Here is a 21,583-nt window from a genome sequence, read left to right on the forward strand (position 1 = left end):
TCCGATTGCGACGGACTGGATATGGTTGGAAAGATAACGAGATTATCTAACCAACCCAACTGGTTCCACCCTAAAATTCATCCGGAGTCAACAGGAATCGTCGAAACAAGTCAGCGTTCAGATTCTGTTTTGGTGCTGCGACACCGTCTGTTGGGCCGTTGGACCGTGTATCGCGTCGGAGCCCATTAGGGGCGAGTCCAGGGCTACGCACGCCCTAATACTCTATTTATTCAGCAGCCGCCGCCACATTTAGGTTTGGGTTTTGCTTAGATCAATTCTGTCATCAAACAGTGTCGCCGTCATCGGCTTGTGAGACCCCCCTCCCGTAATCAATACAATTTGGTTGCGTTTCTTTCCTGTTCTTGCTTGTGTTCTTGATTGCGCTTGCAGGGATAAGCCTTCGTGGCGAGGTTATTCGTGTGTCACGGGTGATAACCAACGGAGCCGTGGTGTAGTGATTGCGAGGAACCGTTCGCTCGGAACCTTGGATCATCAACGTCGAGATCTCCACTCAATCAAATTATCGTATCTCACGGAAGATCGGGCCGCGTCTACTATCACACTTGTTTACTCGCTTACGATTTGTTTTTACGCTCTCTCTCGGACTCGATTATATTTCTAACGCTAACCCGGCTTGTAGTTGTGATTAACTTTGTAAATTTTAGTTTCGCCCTATTCACCCCCCTCTAGGCGACTTTCAATGAGACAACTCACTAAAAACATATGGGGTAAGTTGAAACTCAATTAAGTACTAGAAGTGGTAGGAAGGATGAGTTGTGAATTTGCTTGATGTAAATGCTCAAGGATGAGTTTATAGCTAGTAATATTTTGATATTTTGTTTGTTATGTGCTAGGTTGCCTACGTGCGTTCATGGGCGGACCCACAGGGGGGTCCAGGTGGGCAATGGCACACCCTAAGCTAGGCCCACTCAGAACCCCATCCCATCTGGCCCCACATGTAGGCTAAGCTGCGATCTAACTTCTAAGCCTCTATCGAATTGAAACAATCGCTTGCGACGATTGATCCGAATTCGCAGAGACGAGCCATCGCCTTGGTCAGTTGGTCATGCATGCAACGACCTACAATCTGCTAATTCGCCTTGGCACCCTGCGATCGGTCGTGGCCATGCATGTAGCATGTTGTGATCCGTGCCTTGCTGCCTTGGCCCAGCCGTGGTAGTGTGGCACAACGCCACCGGTGATCCGCGCTCGTTGGGCGCTGCTCAGTGCCCACCGCCATGCCTCGTCCAGCCGAGGGCCCAAGTTCATGTGTCGCCACTTCTAGTACTTGAGTTCATTGTCCATGCTCTCAGCTCTCTCTTCTATATTCTATCGTACAATTTATTAATTTATATTGTTTGTATTGCAATTTGTAAACTAGCTTCAAGTGTAAATATACAATGATTAACCTATGCTGCTAGAATGTAGATATATATTTTATTATGGATAAACAACATTGTTGATGGTTGATCGACCATAATTTTTTTGTAGCGGCTGGATATTCTCTTTTTTTAATCATGCTGCAAAAATATGAAGAAGCATGGGATATTTAATTGTTTACTAAATTACTATAAAATTTTATAGAAATTAAATAGAATTCTAAAAAAATTGCTACGGCACACCCTATATGAAAATCCTAGGTCCGCCACTGCGTGCGTTTGTATAAACGTTGGTGAGTAGGTCCAATTTAAGCCAACCAGACATGAGATCTACATACCAATATCATAGACAACAACCAGCAATAGGATATATATACCTTGTCTATATAATATCAAACAAACAAGCTCTTAGAAATAGGCTAAAATTTATTCAAAGTGTTTTACAGAAAAGGTGGCCCTAAATGTATATACATGAGTATGTGATAGTTTAGAAATCATGTAACAACAAACCTAGCGTAAAATCAATTGTTTTTCATATATAGAATGACATTTTAATCATCAAATGTGAAGAAAGTATCGTTTTTTTCATTGGAAACATTCCACTACTAAAATTTCAATAGTTGTAAGGAGTATTGATTTGATTTTTACAAGTTAGTTTAGCATGAAAGTTTTGGCACGCTTCTCGCATCACAATTCTTAACGGTTCTTATTGACAGATCCAAAATGAAACATTTCTTATTAAAAGTTATTACCTTTTTTTCCAAAAAAAAAATCGAGTTCAGGCTTCAGACTCATTTGGGGGTAGTTCACTGCGAAAGAAGTATATGCAAAATTGGAAGAAAATAAATGAGCAAACAAAAAAAACATCAAGATGCAATACAGTTATTAAGCCCAATTAATTTTACTAGCAAATGTTCGACGTCACCTTGCAGTACATGAGATCCACCTGGACCCAGATGTCGTTTACTTAATATATGCCTGTACTGTAGTTTTAAGCGCACATTTTATTTTAATAAGAAGAAGAAAAGGCTAAACATTATATTTTTGGCGTATACATTTACTGCCTGGTTTGAACTGTAGGAGTAAATGGCAGCTCGTTTTGCTTCCCGAATTTGAATTCTGAAACCATTCAAACCAAAATGAGGAAGTTTCCGCGATCCTAAAGTTTCTCGCGAAAATCCGCAGCTTGCGAACCGGCCTCTCAAATCCCCAGCGTTTCCTCGCTCCTCCTTCCATTTCTCAACAACCCGGCCACAGACCTCCCCTATATTTTCTCTCTCTTTCTCTATGTCTCTCTCCACGCAACGATCTAGTCTAGTCGCGCCTCCTCCTCTAGTCCTCTCCCTATCGATCCCCGGCCGCTTCCTTCTCCACACAAGTCACTGAGCAGCAATGCCAGAAGCAGCTACGGTCGTCTACACGGAGAGGAAGCGGAAGATCAAGAAGGAGCCTGCAGAGACGGCCACGGTCCCCAAACTGGTTCGCGTCTTCTGCGACGACCTTGACGCCACGGACTCCTCCGGCGACGACGAGGCTGCCGCCAGTGGCGGTGTTGCAGCGCGTGGGGCACGTAAGTTTATCCTGGAGATCTTCACGGAGGGGCATCGAAAGGGTTGCAATGCCACGGCGACTATTCCGGCGCCTGGCGGTGGCAAGAGGAAAGCGCCGGCGACGACCCTGGCGCCGGAGGAGCCGAGGTACAGGGGCGTGCGGAGGCGGCCGTGGGGGAAGTACGCGGCGGAGATCCGCGACCCGCACAAGGGCGAGCGGCTGTGGCTGGGGACCTTCGACACCGCCGAGGAGGCGGCCAGGGAGTACGACAGCGCGGCCCGCCGGCTCCGCGGGCCGTCGGCGACGACCAACTTCCCGGCACCGCCGACGCCGTCTGACCGTGTTCCTGCCGTGCGCGAGCTCTCCTCCGCCGAAGAGTCGGACAGCGACGAGACCCACACGGTGAGCTCGCCGGTGTCCGTCCTGCAGGAGGCAATGCCTGGCGAGACGGCCGCAGCAGTGGGGCCTCCGGCGCCGAAACCCACGGACGACGCCGCCGATCCCGCGGCGGCCAAGAAAGACGCGCCGAGGGGCGACGGCGGTCTGTCGCACTTCTCCGCCGACGCGCCCCTGCCTCAGCTCGGCGACGATGCGTTCTCCTTCGCCCCTCTCGGCGGCGTCCCGTTCGACGACTTGCCCGCGCCGCAGCTCGACTACTGCTACCTCGCCGACGACTCTGCGCTCGACCTCGGCAGCCTCCCTATGTGGCCTGGAGTGGACGGCTGCCAGTTCAGCGACATCAGCGACGACGACCTCTTCGCCCTCTCGGGCCCCGGCGCGCCGAATTGAATGGTCGTCGATCAGCGGGGCTGCCGGCGAAAGTGTTGTCCTTTCCGTTGTATGTAGAAATCTTGGTCGGCGCATTTGTCTCTCCTTGTTCATTCGCTTCAGTGTGCATAATTACATGTGTTTGCTGTCTTAGATATATAAGGCGACGAGAATTGATTCATTAGAATTATAACAAATTAGTAGTATGCTTATTATTCGTTGTGGATATTGACTAGCTAGCCTGAAGCTTTTTTTTATCTGTTTTAAATTTTCCGCTGCTGCTGCACTGGGAGTCCTGGATTGGAGGAGTTCGATCGGTTCTACACCGTACGCGCAGACTTCGGACTTTGGACGAAAAATAAATCTGCTCCATGCATGCCAATATCAAGTAAGCAGCCCGAGTCAATCAGGGTCTTACCCCTAAAAAAATCGCCAATGAGCACTATTTGTTCCGGAACATGCTTTGATTGACCAAATTGCTTTACTGATTCGTTCGTAAGACAAATAATTAAGTACTCCCTCGATCCCTCCGTACCAAAATAGTTTTATTTTAGCACTTCATTTTTACATCTATATTTAATTCGATGACAATAAACATATACGTACCAAAATGCTATGAATTAAGAATAAAGCAACAAAATTGTTAAACATTACGGACCTTCATTCTACGAAGCATTATCTACTTTCGTCAAAGGTAATGAAGGACGTACCTTCTGTCATTCGTAAGAGTAACAATTTATAGAGATGATAAATATTAACCATTCATATGTTGATCCATATATTTATTTCATGATGAACATATGGATATTAACAAGATTTCTATTACATTGATACCTTCGATTTGTTTGAAGGTGTTGACGTGAAAGCAGTAACAATCCAGCATGAACAGTACGGGGTATTGTTCACCTATTTATAGACACAGTACGCAGCCCGGGTAAAAACATATTTATGACCTTAACATTTGTTTATAATTGTAACTTAAATCATTAGGGACTAGCTAGTCTTTTCCTCTTCGGCTCAGCATCATGCTTGATCTTCGACACCACTTCAAGCCGAAGTTGTTACCCTTTGACTATAGCTTCGACGTTCATTGTTGTCATTTTTGGGCTATATCTTTGTCTTGAAGACCTTCGACGGAGGAGAAAACTCCCATCATGAACCTTTGTTTGTGACGAAACTGCGGCAATAATCAACATTATGCTAAAAACAAATAGTTAGTTGTGTTTTTAGAATATATATATATATATATATATATATATATGTGTGTGTGGTAAGGCTATTAAGAGCCCTGGGCTTCCAAACATATGGCGGAAGCCCCAGCCACCCCCTGCACCACCCGATCAGACCAGTCTGGCCGCCTCCATCCCCCACGCTCATCCCTACATGCGCGTCTTTTGTTTTTATTTGCATGCACAACAAAATTGGAAGGCATGCACACAAATTTAGGAGATGGATTGACATGCATAGAAACAAAAAAAATCTGATTTGAATGTTTTATTCTGTCCATAAATATATCATCTTATAACAATCATGAAGCTAATCTCGTTATAAACTTTTTATGATATATACTGATATTAATTATGCTACACGGTGTAGGTATTTATGCAATACAGTACGTCACATAAAAAAATAGTTTCATGCTGCATGTGCACAAATTTAAGAAGGCAAGACTGTGTGTTGAGAGGAAATGGATTGACATGCATGAAAATAAAAAATATGATTTAAATGCTTTATTTCTCCCATAAATATAGGATCTATACAAACAGTCATGCAACTAGGCTGGTGAAAACCAGTTTATGATATATATTGATACTAATTATGCTACACGGTGTAGATATTTATGCAGTATGGTACGCCGTGTAAAAAATCAGTTTCCTGCTGTATGCACACAAATTTGGAATGTAAAAAATCAATTTCCTGCTGAAAGGAAATAAATTGGCATGCATGAAAACCAAAAAAATCTAATTTAAATTGTTAATTTCGTGCATAAAAATAGGATCTTTGAACAACATGCAGCTAGGCTCGTTGGAACCAGATTATGACATATAATGATACTAATTCTGCTATACGATGTAGATATTTATGTAGTGTGGTACACCGCGTAAAAAAATTGTTTCCTGCTGCATGCACATAGATTTAGGATGGTAAGAATGTGCGTCAAAAGGAAATGGATTGGCATGCATGGAAACAAAAAAATCTGATTTAAATGCTTTATTTCGTCTATAAAAATAGGATCTTTAAAACAGTCATGCATCTAGCCTCGTTACCAACAATTTATGATATATACTGATACTAATTATGGTACACGGTGAATGTATTTATGTATTACGATACACTACTTAAAAATTGGCATGCAGGTCACTGTTTGGACGCATCTCCTTGTTCGATCGTAAAAAACATTAGTTTTGAGTGTAAAACCTCTCAGTTTTGATCGTAAATACCGAGCTAATGTAAATGCTAGAAACCTCATATACACACTGGGTTAGGTGACGAGATAATGCATAGAAATCTATAAACGTTTGCGTAAGATGTGAATAGAAATATCATAAACAAACAACAGATGAAAGTGTAGCCATTAACTAAAATATATGTCGTAAACACCTATATATTGGCGTTGGCATAAATATGTATACAGTAAGCATAAAAACACGCCGTCGCAAATGCCCTAAGGGAGCCGTCGCCCGGCACACGCGCCTCCGGGATCCGACGCTGCTCGCGTCTAGGGGAGGTTGTCGTCGCAGCTCGCCCCTAGGGAAGTCCGCCGCCACCGATCCCATCCAGATGTGTTGCCTGTGACGGCGCCACGTCCATCCACCAACCGCGAACTCGCCGTTCGCCCGCCGCGGACCCCTTCTATCCACGCCGGAACCGCCCGACCTTGCTGAAACCCTAATTTGTGGTGGTCTCGGGTAGCTTTTATAGACGACTCAAAGTGTGGTCTGTTTAAGATTGTGCGGCTGAACCGAAAGATGGCGTTGAGTCAGGGCTTCCGATCACTCTTTGAAAGCCCAAGGCTCCAAATATACAAAATATATATATAATAGGCAACGTATACAATGACAAAGGTTCTCCCGTGTAAACATGCTAAAACACCTTAACAACCTTTAGATCCAGAATCAAAGGCTAATCTTAATCCCACTTAGGCCTAGTTTGGATATTTTGGGATTAGAGTGTTTTGGAGAGATTGGAGAGGGTGTAAATCCCCAATAGATCAAATACTCTCTCAATACATCTCAATTCACTCCAATCTCACTTATTACTAGAGTACCCAAACTAGACCTTATTAATCTTATCTTTTTCTAAAGAACCCCTTCTTTTTCTAATAGAGCAAGGTGTTTCTTTTATGCTAGGACGCCGCCGCCCTGTTCTCCGCCGCCGCACTGACAAGGACGTCACTCCGTCGATCCCCGCCGGTAACAGGTCTGCACAGGTCATCCCTCAATCCTTTCCCTAGGATCGTTCCTCTGTGTGCTACTATGGTCGACGCTGACCCGTCCTCATCTTCTCTGGTTTCTATTGGTCGAGCGAGTCTTTTCTTTGCCGCCTGCTGTTGTTCTCTCGATCCAAACCCCATCGATCCAAACACCATCGATCGAGGCTTTTATTGGCTTTTCAATCCCTAACTATGTTTGTATACACCCACCTAATGAAGTAAAATCCATGGGTAGGTGCAAACGAATAAAACCTGGTCAGAAGGTGTTTGGCACCAAAAAGAGCCAGCGGACGGTCCGGCCCTGGAGCCGGACGGTCCGCGGTCCGGACAGTCCGCGCCTGTGGGCCAGACGGTCCACGCCTGCGCAGAATAAATTAGGGTTCCGAGTTTTGTGCTATGTTTGTTAGCTATATTCGCGGAATTAGCTCGGAATCCGGTCGTGTAAAGGGTCCAGCCCCCCTCCTCTATAAAAAGAGAGGTCTATGGCCGATTTGTAATAATCAATCGAATCAATACAACTTCTATTTCGCATTTTATCCTAGGAGTAGTTCTAGTCTAGTTTAGGTTTAGCCTCTCGATCCCCAAATTCTTCGCCTCTCTTCGACTCTACGCCGATTAGAGGAGTCTAGGTCGGCCGGCCCGAGCCTAGACAACCCCTAGGATCTCTCCTCCCCGACGGGGTCCCTCCCAGCAGCGGGATCCAGGCCGCCGCCGGCGACTTCCGCCGCCCCTGCGCACGCGCGGACCGTCCGGCCCCAGGGCGCAGACCGTCCGGCCGTCAGGCAGGAAACCCTAGCCCCTGCGCCAGGTCGTGGACCGTCCGCGCCTGACCAGAGAGCACCGCCGCCGGTTCTTCTTGAGTATTTGGCGCTCCGAAAAAGCGTCAACATACTTTTTGGCGACTCCACTGGGGAAAACATATTTAGACCTATCAAATCAGCCCTCAATGGCCGGCTCAAGGGATAGCTCTGATATTTCCCCAAGCAACATCATAGAGCCGACTTGGGACACATTGTCGGCTGACGAACAGCTCCAGTTTGAGGAGCACAAGGAGCAGATGATCCAGGAGGCAAAAGCGAGGTTTTTGGCCAACTTCAAAGTGGACAGGAACAACAAAGTCGTCCGACATCGGGCGACGCATCCGGCTTCACTGCGACCCACGCCAGACATCCCCAATGTAAGTAATACAAACGAGCTGCAATCTCTTAAGAATTATGTAGATGAACAGCGTGAGCAAATGCAAAATATCATAGGGGATATGCAAAACGACTATAAGAGATTAGCGCGTGCATTTGATAAATCTAGCATTGCAAATTTCCCATCACACGAGGTAGAATTAGGGGGTAATACACGTAATACATCGGCTGTAGGTTGTCACAACCAGTCACAACCCCTTTATGGGATGCCGATGGACACGTACCCTGAGCAACCGCAAATCGGCAGGAAAACAGTCGATCTGCACATGTCCGGACCGTCCGCGCGTGATCGCGGACCGTCCGGGCCAGCCACGGCCGGGCCCATTTTTAATGAAGTACCCAGACATGCACCCGAGCCACCACATATAACACAGAACCCAAACTACCCAGTCGGATGGTCCGCATACAATGACGGACGGTCCGCATATACTCACGGACGGTCCGGGTACGTATCCGGACAGTCCGCGCATGAGTCTTTTGAGGAGGATTATTACCTGAATCCTCGCCCGTCCCAGCAACACTTCCCATCACACTATGCAATGCACCAGCCCATTAATTCAGGATCTAGAGCCCAGGAAAGCTTTCTGGCCCCACCTAGAAGGCCGGAAAGAAACGATCAAACCTATGAGCCATATAGGGCAAATGGAAACGCACCACGTAGCTCAAACCAATGGGGGGAAAGACAACATACTAACATACAACCAACCCCACCTATGTTTGACCAGAGAACTGGTGGTCTTGCACCGGCTGCCATTGATATAGTGAGGGAAGAAATAGCTGGGGCGTTCCGAGATAAGCTCGGAGTAAGCATGGTACCTGGGGGCAATCATATCGGAAACCTTATGACAGCCGATTTGATCACCACCCGTACCCACAGGGAACTAGAATACCCGAATTCGCAAAATTTTTGGGTGATCAAAGGAAAAACACGCGTGAACATATAGGCCAGTTTTTAGCACAATTGGGAGAATTGGCCGACACAGAGACATTTCGCGTGCGTTTATTTTCATTATCTCTAACAGGAACCGCGTTTGCATGGTATGCCACTTTACCTCCTAATTCCATTTCATCATGGGGGGATCTAGAACAAAAATTTCATGATCATTTTTTCTCCGGTGACTATGAGTTGGATTTGGTAGATTTAGTGTCATTGCGACAGACAAAAGACGAATCAGTTAATGATTACATCCGGAGATTCCGCGATACAAGAAACCGATGCTTTCAAATTCATTTAGCAGAAAAACAGCTAGTAGGATTAGCCTCTAATGGTCTACGATATTATTTAAAAGAAAGATTAGAAGGCATCCAATTTTTTACACTAGCACAGTTACACCAGAGAGCTTTGGCTTGCGAAAGCCAGAGCAAAGAAACTGCTAAAACAATGCGTCACAACATACATATAGTAGAATGCGACCAAAGTAGCTTAGATGACGAATCAGCAGAAGTGTACGCTGCTGAAATGGTTTGGCCAAAACAGGCCAAATCTTCGGCTTGTTCCTCCTTATAGTCGGTTCAAAAGAAACGGCAAGAGGAGGTTAAGTTTACGTTCAATGTTGGTAAGTGTGATAAAATATTTGACGAATTACTCAAAAATGGCAATATTAAAATAAATCACACTGTTCCATCCGCCGACGAGCTAAAACATCGTGCGTACTGCAAGTGGCATAACTCATTTTCTCATGCCACTAATGATTGTAATGTATTTCGGCGACAGATTCAATCGGCCATTAACGAAGGACGATTGAAATTTCAGGAAATGCAGGTGGATACAGAGCCCTTTCCGATGAACATGATTGACTTCGAGGGCAAGAAAGTCCTGGTTCGGCCAAATACAGCCGATAAAGGCAAAGGCAAGGAAACAATCATCGGCAATGCTAAAAGGGCCGATGGGGATTGTAAAGTTTCTTGCAGGAAAGTGGTGGCCGAGAAGACTCCCGATGGAGGGGAGACCCTAAAGGTGACCATCACAGCCTCTAGCACTGGGGGGCAAGCGCAGACAGGAAGACAGTTGTGGGAACCCGTGCTGCGCATCACGGACAGTCCGCCATCAAGACGCGGACGGTCCGACGCTTCTTCGGACGGTCCGGAGGACTCCAGCGGACGGTCCGGCCATGCTCAGGACTCGCAGCAACCACGTACCTTCAAACCACGACGACCAGAGATAGGTACGTGGAAAACAAATACATTTAAAGCAGCTGGTCGGCTGATCAAGCCTGGCCCGACTTTCGGTCAATTGTTGTCTAAATACGTAAAAAAGAAGGCCGGTCCCAGTGACCGGCCAGCGAAGCGACCCCGCTCACCCATTCATGAGCAACGTCAGGTCAGGCCGATTGGATCACCCCACCAATCGGAAGAAATGAAAGGTCATATTGTACAATTGAGACCTAACATACCGACATGGACACCTCCACTCCCTTATCCATCTATGTCATATTCATACACATACTTACCTCCACCATATGTTCCAAATCAAATGTGTGGCATGCCACCATATCCATTTGGCATGCCACAGTACCCCGCCTGGGGGGCACTCCAAACATCCGTTTTTGACAGGTTGGCACCACCAGTACAGGATCGATTGAGCGCTGCTGAATCCGGTCACCAGGCACAGGCCCAACAAGATTGCCGGACTACTCGGCCTCCTAGGCCGACCAATCCGGCAGGGGGGCATATGCTTGTAGCAACTCAAAGAACAACAAAAAAGGACATCATCAAAATAGGCACTGCAGATGTTGTCATACAGGGAGACAATAAAGGGCCGATGATTTTTGGTGAATCGGCCAACACAACCAAAAAGGGTATGGTTACCATCAAAACAGCCGATCCAAAATACTCCATGCCTCGATGGTGCCCAGTGGGATTGACACGGTCCCAAAAGAGAAAATTACAGCGCCTAAGAGTAAAGGAGAGCCAGGAGAAAGAGGCGGAAAAGATATTCAATGACACACATCCACTATACCCGCCACCGCAAAAGAAATGGAGACCAAAGGCCGTTGAGGAAAAACAAACGGCCACAGAAATAGAAGATCAAACAACACCTGCGCAGCACCTTGCAGGTATGGCAGATAGCACGGCCAGCAAGGATGGACAATCTGCACCAGGCGCGGACCGTCCGGCCTCTGCGCGCGGACCGTCCGTCCTTCACCAGGAAGCGTCTGGACAACCTGCACTAGGCGCGGGCCGTCCGGCCTCTGCGTGCAGACCGTCCGGCCTTCACCAGGAAGCGTCTGGACAACCTGCACCAGGCGCGGACCGTCCGGCCCCCGCGCGTGGACCGTCTGCCGCTCACCAGGAAGCCTCCAACGACACGACAACATCAATGGAGGAGGACGACCTGCTGGGAGAAGACCTGGTCGACTACGAGGCTTCTCCAGAACGCTCAGGTATGGATGTAAATATTATTACATTTTCCGCCGATTGTACTATTATCGGCGACAATGAACCTGTTGTTGCCCAGTTTGATTTTGGTCCTAAAGAAGCCGCCTTTACTAAACCAAAAGAATCGGTAAATCATTTAAAGCCGCTCTTCGTGCGCGGCCACATTGATGAGATACCGATTGCTAAGATGTTGGTAGATGGAGGGGCGGCTGTAAATCTAATGCCTTATTCATTGTACAGAAAATTAGGTAAACAAGATGACGAACTTGTCAAGACCAACATGACCCTCAGCGGTGTTGGAACTGATAGTTCGATCAAAGCCAGGGGAGTCACGTCCGTTGAATTAACCATCAGGACTAAGACCCTTGTTGCTGCATTCTTTGTCGCTGATGTAGAAGGAAATTACAGTTTAATCCTAGGCAGAGATTGGATTCACGCCAATCAATGTATACCTTCTACATTACATCAAATGCTAATACAATGGGTAGGCGATGACATAGAACAAGTACATGCTGATGTATCGGCTTGCATCGCTATGGCCGATGCCCCTGTACTCTGGACTTATGAGACTGCTACATGTCTCACAGGAGTAGATTTTTCTGATTATCAATTCATAAGTATAGATAAGACAGGTTTCATTCCTGTAATGCTAGAGCCGATGGAGAATCGGCTAAATCCTAAATAAAGTTTAAATGATGAATACACACAAAGTTCATGAGTCTCTAGTCACGGACAGTTCGGCTTCCAAGGCCGGATGGTCTGGTCTTTCACAAAAGGGTTCAGACTTTAAGACCGAACATATATCACAGCAAAAGGACAATATTACGGATGATCCGGTCCCCGAGACTGGAAAGTCCGCCGTCACACAAAGATCTTCTAATTCCTCTGTGGGGAACATGATAGAGGAATTCAGAGATCTTGATAAACTAGGACAGGGGTTTACATCGGCCGATCCTTTGGAGGAGATTGACATAGGAGATGGTAAAACTCCAAGGCCGACTTTTGTAAATAAGACCCTGGAGACCGATCCTAGAGATGAGATGATCGGTCTATTGAAGGAATATTCAGATTGCTTTGCTTGGAATTACACTGAGATGCCTGGATTAAGCCGAGAGATCGTAGAGCATCGGCTGCCTATTAAATCTGGTTTCAGACCTTTCAAGCAAAGAGCTAGAACATTTCGTCCAGATCTTCTCCCACGCATCAAGGACGAAATCCACTGGCTGCTAGAAGCTGATTTTATCAGACCTTGCAGATACGCAGAGTGGGTCTCCAATGTTGTGCCGGTGGAGAAGAAGGAGTCAGGTAAACTTAGAGTATGCGTTGATTTTCGCAATTTAAATAGAGCAACTCCTAAAGACGAATATCCCATGCCCATAGCCGACACATTAATCAATAATTCATCAGGAAATAGAATTATTAGCTTCCTTGATGGTAATGCCGGATATAATCAGATTTTCATGGCCGAAGAAGATGCGTCTAAAACGGCCTTTATATGTCCAGGCTTCATTGGTTTATTTGAGTGGGTTGTCATGACATTTGGTCTGAAAAATGCTGGTGCTACTTATCAGAGGGCTATGAATTTGATCTTCCATGAATTGTTAGGAAACACTGTGGAAGTTTACATTGATGATATTGTAGTCAAATCGGCTGAGTTTAGTGCTCATATAGCTGATTTGCGCAAAGCCTTTGATAAAATGCGTCAGTATGGTTTGAAAATGAACCCACGTAAATGTGCTTTTGGAGTGTCGGCTGGTAAGTTTTTAGGATTTGTCATACATGAACATGGTATAGAGATAGACCCTGACCGAATCAAGTCTATTCGAAATGTGGGACCTCCGACCTGTAAGGTTGAGGTACAGAGGTTTCTCGGCAAGTTGAATTGTTTACGAAGGTTTATTTCTAACCTAGCCGGGAAGATTGATGCGTTCACCCCTATTCTTCAGCGTAAGAATGATGCCGAATTCGCTTGGGGGGCAGAACAGCAAGAAGCATTTGATCTCTCAAAAAATACTTATCTTCGGCTCCCGTATTAAAAGCACCACGAGCAGGAGTACCATTCCGATTATACATTGCAGCTGAGGATAAGGTCATTGGGGCTATTCTGACACAAGAAACTGAGAGGAAGGAGCATGTGGTGACATATCTAAGCCGAAGATTGGTGGATGCTGAAACAAGGTACACTTTTATTGAAAAGTTATGCTTATGCTTGTTTTATGCATGCACCAAATGTAGATATTATTTACTGTCTAGTCATTGCATTATTTCTGGTCAAGCCGATGTGATCAAATACATGTTGCATAACCCAATTATGAGTGGTAGAATTGGTAAGTGGGCTTATGCACTCATAGAATATGACTTGGCCTATGAACCATTGAGATCTATGAAAGGCCAAGTCGTAGCAGATTTCATTGTAGAACATCGGGTTAATGATATTCATGAACTAAACATGTCATACCTCACTATTACTCCTTGGACTTTATATTTTGATGGATCGGTTTGCAATGAAGGGCAAGGAATTGACATTGTGCTTGTTTCACCAAGTAATGTCTCCTTTGACTTCTCTAGCCGATCGAAAACTTATTGCACTAATAATCAAGCTGAATATGAGGCCCTCCTATTCGGCTTAGAACTTTTAAATGGTATGGGAGTAAAACATGTAAAGGTATTTGGTGATTCTCAGCTGGTTGTCCAACAAGTGTTAGAAAAATATCAATGTTTTGATGGTACTCTAAATAGTTACCTTGAGAGATGTTGGAACATAATCCATTCTTTTGACGAATTCAGTATTCGGCATATCTCTAGAATTGAGAATCATAGAGCTGACGATTTGGCACAAGATGCATCAGGTTATCAGATAAAGAGAGGGAAATTTCACAAAACTGAAAATCTGATAACCAGTGCAGAGCCAAATTCCCAGGTCGCGGACCGTCCGCGTGATGACGCCGGACCGTCCGGGGTTACCAGAAATGTTCTCTTAATCGATTCGGCTGACAATGAAGCCGATGCAAGCGATTGGAGGACACCTATACTTAATTATTTACGAAATCCCAATATCAGGACAGATAAGAACATTCGGCGAACAGCTTTCAAGTATGTTTTGATGAGTGATGAACTTTACCGCCGAACAGTCAATGACGTCCTGCTTAAGTGCTTGGGCCCAGATGATGCTATATTAGCCATGGCCGAAGTACATGAAGGAATTTGTGGTACTCATCAATCAGCTCCAAAGATGAAGTGGTTGTTGCAAAGGTCTAGTTTTTATTGGCCTAGTATGATAGCTGATTGTTTCAAGTACTACAAGGGTTGCCAAGTGTGTCAAAAATTCGGCGACCTACAGTTGGTCCCTGCAGCCGAATTACATCCTATCATCAAGCCTTGGCCGTTCAGAGGATGGGGATTAGACTTTATTGGAGAAATTCATCCTTCATCATCAAAGGGGCATCGGTTTGTGTTAGTTGCCACTGACTATTTCACCAAATGGATTGAAGCCGTTGCTCTAAAGAACATGACGCACAAGGAGGTAATTGAGTTCATAATTGAGCATATTATTCACAGATTCGGCATTCCCCAGACCTTGACTACAGATCAAGGAACTTCTTTTATGTCAAAGGAGGTACGTGAGTTTGCTGAATTATATAAGATTAAATTGCTTAATTCATCTCCATATTATGCTCAGGCCAATAGACAGTCCGAGTCTAGTAATAAGACATTGATTAACTTGATAAAAAAGAAGATATCAGATAATCCTAAACATTGGCATAAGATTTTGTCCGAAGCTTTATGGGCTCACAGGATATCTAAACATAGTGCTACTAAAGTGTCTCCTTTTGAGCTTGTCTATGGGCAGGAAGCAGTGTTGCCTGTGGAAATAAGTTTGAATGCTGTCAGGTTCGCCAGACAAAATGATCTAACCATCACTGATTATTACAATTCAATGATGGATAATATTGATGAGGTGACCGACAAGAGGGTGATAGCTTTGGGAGCAATAGAAAAGGACAAGATCATGGTAGCCAGGGCCTACAACAAAAAGGTCAAAGCAAAGTCATTTCAAGTAGGGGACCTGGTGTGGAAGACCATCCTGCCTCTAAGGAATAAAGACTGGAAGTTTGGAAAATGGTCGCCAAGCTGGAAAGGTCCTTATAAAGTAAAATAGGTTATATCTGGTAACGCCTATTTGCTACAAACATTACAAGGCAAGGATTTACCCAAAGCTTTGAATGGGCGTTTCCTCAAGCAGTACCATCCTAGTATGTGGCAAGATGCTTAAAGAAAACCGATGTGATCACATCGAGTTAAGATGCTTTTGGTTTGCCTAGCTCCACCAAAAGGGAGGACATATCCTGTGCAATCACTTATCCTGGTGCAAGCGTGCAATCAAACGATCTGGTGCATCCGATATAGATCTAATGATGATTGTTATTTTATATTTAACCCCTTCCACCTAAAACATAGTACCTATTTTACTTTTAACCCCTTACATATGAAACCGTTGGATCTAGATTGGATGCTCTGGATAGTTTGATTGCACGCTTGCACCAGGATAAGTGATTGCACAGGATATGTCTTCACCAAAAGGCAGGGGGGCATATGTTTGGCACCAAAAAGAGCCAGCGGACGGTCCGACCCTTGAGCCGGACGGTCCGCAGTCCGGACAGTCCGCGCCTGTGGGCCGGACGGTCCACGTCTGCGCAGAATAGATTAGGGTTCCGAGTTTTGTGCTATGTTTGTTAGCTATATTCGCGGAATTAGCTCGGAATCCGGTCGTGTAAAGGGTCCAGCCCCCCTCCTCTATAAAAAGAGAGGTCTACGGTCGATTTGTAATAATCAATCGAATCAATACAACTTCTATTTCACATTTTATCCTAGGAGTAGTTCTAGTCTAGTTTAGGTTTAGCCTCTCGATCCCCAAATTCTTCGCCTCTCTTCGACTCTACGCCGATTAGAGGAGTCTAGGTCGGCCGGCCCGAGCCTAGACAACCCCTAGGATCTCTCCTCCCCGACGGGGTCCCTCCTAGGAGCGGGATCTAGGCCGCCGCCGGCGACTTCCGCCGCCCCTGCGCACGCGCAGACTGTCCGGCCGTCAGGCAGGAAACCCTAGCCCCTGCGCCAGGTCGCGGGCCGTCCGGCCCAGGCCGCGGACCGTCCGCGCCTGACCAGAGAGCACCGCCGCCGGTTCTTCTTGAGTATTTGGCGCTCCGAAAAAGCGTCAACAGAAGGTAAAGAAGCTAGGTGACACTTTAGAGAAGAAACAAAAAGTTCCTCGTATGTACAAGTGACACCATCATGATGCTCAAAATTGTCCTTTAAAGATTAATCCAACTCAGTGATGATTATCATTGGCATAGATGGGTTCATATAGTTCAGATAGCAGCTTTCAAACATAACATGAGATGTTGGGTTCAAATTGTTAGAATTATAGGCATTTTCCGTATTATTTTAATTCCATAAATTAACATTATGATGATGACATATAACAAATAATTAACCATGGAAATTGTGATCTCAAATTGATCCATACCAGTATGAATCAAGAGAACATAGAGCATGTGAATAATATAAATATAATAAGTATATAAACATGGTTCATGAATTATTATGGAACAACTAAAAATAAGTAGATAGCAATATAAACAGTATGACGGTAAAACTAAAACAAACAGATATAACATATTATAAAATGGCAGAACAGAAGAGATAAATACAAGACTAGATATAAAACAGCAGAGGTGAATATATGAAACATATGTTATTTGTAGAACGTAAAACAGTAAGGAAATAAACTGATCATACCCTCCCATACGCTCTGATGATCCAGATCCTTGTCCAGCTTCCCTTGTCATGTCACCAGGAAGAAGACGTTTTGGGCAGTCGCGTAGACGCTCCCCAAAAACCTAATTGCCGATCCCTCGTGCAAGGTCTCGAACGGCAAGGGCTGCGGAGGCACCTGCCCTCTCGCTTCTCTGTGCGCGCAGAGTCACGAGATGGAAATACCCTCACTCGGCGGCTGAACTGTAGTTCTGAAAGTGTTTCTCGCGTGTACCGAGTGACAGGGGTGCTCCTCTATTTAACCTCTCGCAGAGGGAAGCTGAAGGAGAAAGGTCGCCGAGTCACGCCAAGAGTCGGCCAGCTCTAGCCGAGTTATGCCATGAGTCGGCCAGCTCTCGCCGAGTCACGCCATAAGTCGGCAGTTGAAGGAGAAGGGTCACTCGGCTGGCTGACGAAGAGACAGGGTCACTCGGCAGACGTAGAGACAGGGTCACTCGGCTGACGTACGCGGTTAGTGAGTGCTAAAAATTAACACAACCACACCACCCCCGCTCGCCTGCCTGCCTGCCTCGCCACGCCACGCCACGCCTCGCCTCGCCACGCCACGCCCGGCCCGGCCCGGCCGGCGGCGGCGGCGGCGCGCGCGCGCGCGCGTGTGGCACGCCCTTGTCCATTTCTTGACTTCTCAAGTTAAGTGGAATAAATCCCACCATATAAGTCAAGGCAAAAGACCCTTGGACTTCCAATGTGGTACTATTGGTATTCTCCACCATTACACACCATAGAGTTTATTCAATAAATGGGCCAAGCCCATAAAAGATCCAACAATCCCCACCAAACTCTAGGGTTTGTAATGATGAAGTATCAGAATCACAATCCTTTGATATACCAGTGTTTCGATGGAGACTGTTAAGTTGAACATCCATCTAGAATAAGAGTTTCACTCATTCACAACTGAACAATGGACTATGCCTTGAATTGACAGTTTTGTGCGAAATAAGATTCACTCAAATCGTTTGCTGATACTAGGCTGCAGAAGGGTATTCCCGCTGTTTAGAAGCATATAAGTCACACTTCAGTGCCTTTCATGAGTATTTAGGGATTACCCAAGTCCCATAGACTGTGACTAGCAGTCTGACTCATATAGGTGTATTCCTCAGAAGATGTTCTGTAGGACAACATCTTACCTTTATAAGACTCTTGGAATACATTAAGGTAAAAACCATCCTGCCTTACAGATAGGAAAGATGTGCATCAGAAATGAGTTAAAGAAGGGATCTTTCCTCACAATCTACTCCTAGCTTGTTTCTCCACTCTACTTCACGGGATCTCCGATCACATAGAGCAGGTTACCACTAGAGTAGATCTCACATGGGTCTCATACCCATTTCCCTCGATGCACTTTCTATCACATTGCGTGATAGACCCTTAGTGAATTGATCTGCCAGATTATTTGATGTGTGGACATAATCCACAGTTATAACTCCGGAGTTTTTCAACTTTCTGACAGATTTCAATCTCCTCTTAACATGCCTTGTAGACTTCATGTTATTCCTAGAACTGTTAACCTTTGTAATCACCGTTTGGTTGTCACAGTTCATGGAAATAGCCGGTATCGGTTTTTCAACTACCGGTAAGTCCAATAGGAAATCACGAAGCCACTCGGCCTCAGCCCCAGCAGTGTCTAATGCTGCGAGTTCTGCTTCCATTGTAGACTTCGTTAAGATAGTCTGCTTGCAAGACTTCCAGGAAACAGCGCCACCTCCAAACAGAAACACATATCCGCTTGTGGCATAAAGCTCATCAGCATCAGAAATCCAGTTGGCATCACAATAGCCTTCCAGCACTTTTGGGTTTCCGGTATAATGAATATCGTATGTCATAGTACCTTTCAAATAGCGCAACACTCTCTCAAGAGCACGCCAGTGATCATCTCCTGGTTTCGACACAAACCGACTTAGCTTACTCACAGCATAAGAGATGTCTGGCCTTGTTGCACTTGCAAGGTACATGAGCGAGCCAATGATCTGGGAGTATGTCAATTGATCCCTTGCTATTCTCCGATTCTTTCTTAATAGCACACTGGGGTCATAAGGTGTTGGAGCAGGATCACAGTCACTAAAACCAAAGCGACTCAATACCTTTTCCACATAATGGGATTGTAACAAAGTTACCCCACCATCAGCTTCTCTAACAAGCTTGATGTTTAGAATGACATCAGCTTCTCCCAAATCTTTCATCTCGAAATTGCTCGATAGAAGATTTTTAACTTCCTCAATCACATTGAGATTTGATCCAAAGATCAAAATGTCATCAACATAAAGGCACAACATAACAGTCTCACCCCCACCATACCGATAGTATACACACGTGTCAGATTCATTTACAACAAACCCAGCTGCTGTAAGAGTATTATCAAACTTTTCATGCCATTGCTTAGGTGCTTGTTTTAGGCCATACAATGATTTTATCAACCTGCACACCTTGTTCTCTTGACCATCCGCAATGAACCCTTCTGGCTGATCCATATAGATCTCCTCATCCAACTCTCCATTTAGGAAAGCTGTCTTAACATCCATCTGATGAATGATAAGACCATAAGAGGCTGCCACGGCTATTAATGTGCGAATTGTAGTCAATCGAGCCACTGGCGAGTAGGTATCAAAGAAATCTTCACCCTCCTTTTGGGTATATCCTTTGGCCACAAGCCTTGCCTTGTACCTCTCGATTGTACCATCAGGCCTAAGCTTTTTCTTGAAGATCCATTTGCAACCTATAGGTTGACAACCATAAGGACGGTCAACGACCTCCCAAGTTCCATTAGACATAATAGATTCCATCTCACTCCTTACTGCTTCCTTCCATAAGTCAGCATCAGGAGAGGAATATGCCTCACTAATGGTAGTTGGTGTGTCTTCCACAAGGTACACTATAAAGTCATTACCAAAGGATTTTGCAACCCTCTGTCTCTTGCTCTTTCGAGTGACTATAGCGTCATCCTCCTCAGGGATGTGCACGTGAGAATCCTCAGCATGATCTATAGGAATTGACAGTTCGTGCTCATGGGGAATTATAGTCTCATGACTTATATCACTAGGTGTATTCTTCATAGGAAACTCATTCTCAAAAAATGTTGCGTCCCTTGATTCCATGATAGTATCGACATACATATAAGGCACATCAGATTTTATAATTAAGAACCTATACCCAGTGCTGTGAAAAGAGTACCCAAGGAATACACAATCAACAGTTTTAGGCCCAAGTTTACGCTTTTTGTTGATTGGCACATTCACTTTAGCCAAGCAACCCCAAGTGCGCAAATATGAGAGATTTACTCTTCTCTTTCCCCATTCCTCAAATGGAGTAATCTCTTTGTTCTTTGTTGGAACTCTATTCAGGACATGACATGCTGTCTAAATCGCCTCACCCCACCATGCCTTGGATAGTCCCGCTGTACTCAACATGGCATTCACCAAATCTGTTAGAGTGCGGTTTTTCCTTTCAGCAATCCCATTGGATTGCGGTGAGAATGGCGATGTCCTCTCATGAATAATACCATGTTCCACGCAGAACTCATCGAACACATTAGAGAAATATTCTCCACCTCGATCAGACCTTAACCGTTTTATTTTCCTCTCAAGTTGGTTCTCAACTTCAGCTTTATAGGCCTTAAAATAACTGAACGCTTCATCTTTTGTTTTTAAGAGATACACATAACAAAATCTAGTGGAGTCATCTATAAAAGTGAGAAAGTATCTTTTACCACCTTTGGTCAAAATTCCATTCATCTCGCACAGATCAGAATGAACAAGTTCTAGAGGTGCCACACTCCTCGCCTCAGCAGCCTTGTGAGGCTTGCGGGGTTGTTTTGATTCAACACACACATGGCACTTAGACTTTTTGACCAAGTTAAATTTAGGAATTAAATTTATATTTGCTAACCGCATAAGACAGCCAAAACTTGCATGACAAAACCGTGAATGCCATAGATCTGACTCATCAGAAAAATTAACAGAATTCACCAGTTTATTACACACATCATGCAGTGATAAGCGGAACAAGCCTCCGCAGTCATATCCTTTACCAACAAAAGTACCATGTTTCGA

This window comes from Zea mays, chromosome 6 (genome assembly GCF_902167145.1).
Source record: "Zea mays cultivar B73 chromosome 6, Zm-B73-REFERENCE-NAM-5.0, whole genome shotgun sequence".
Taxonomy (NCBI): domain Eukaryota; kingdom Viridiplantae; phylum Streptophyta; class Magnoliopsida; order Poales; family Poaceae; genus Zea; species Zea mays.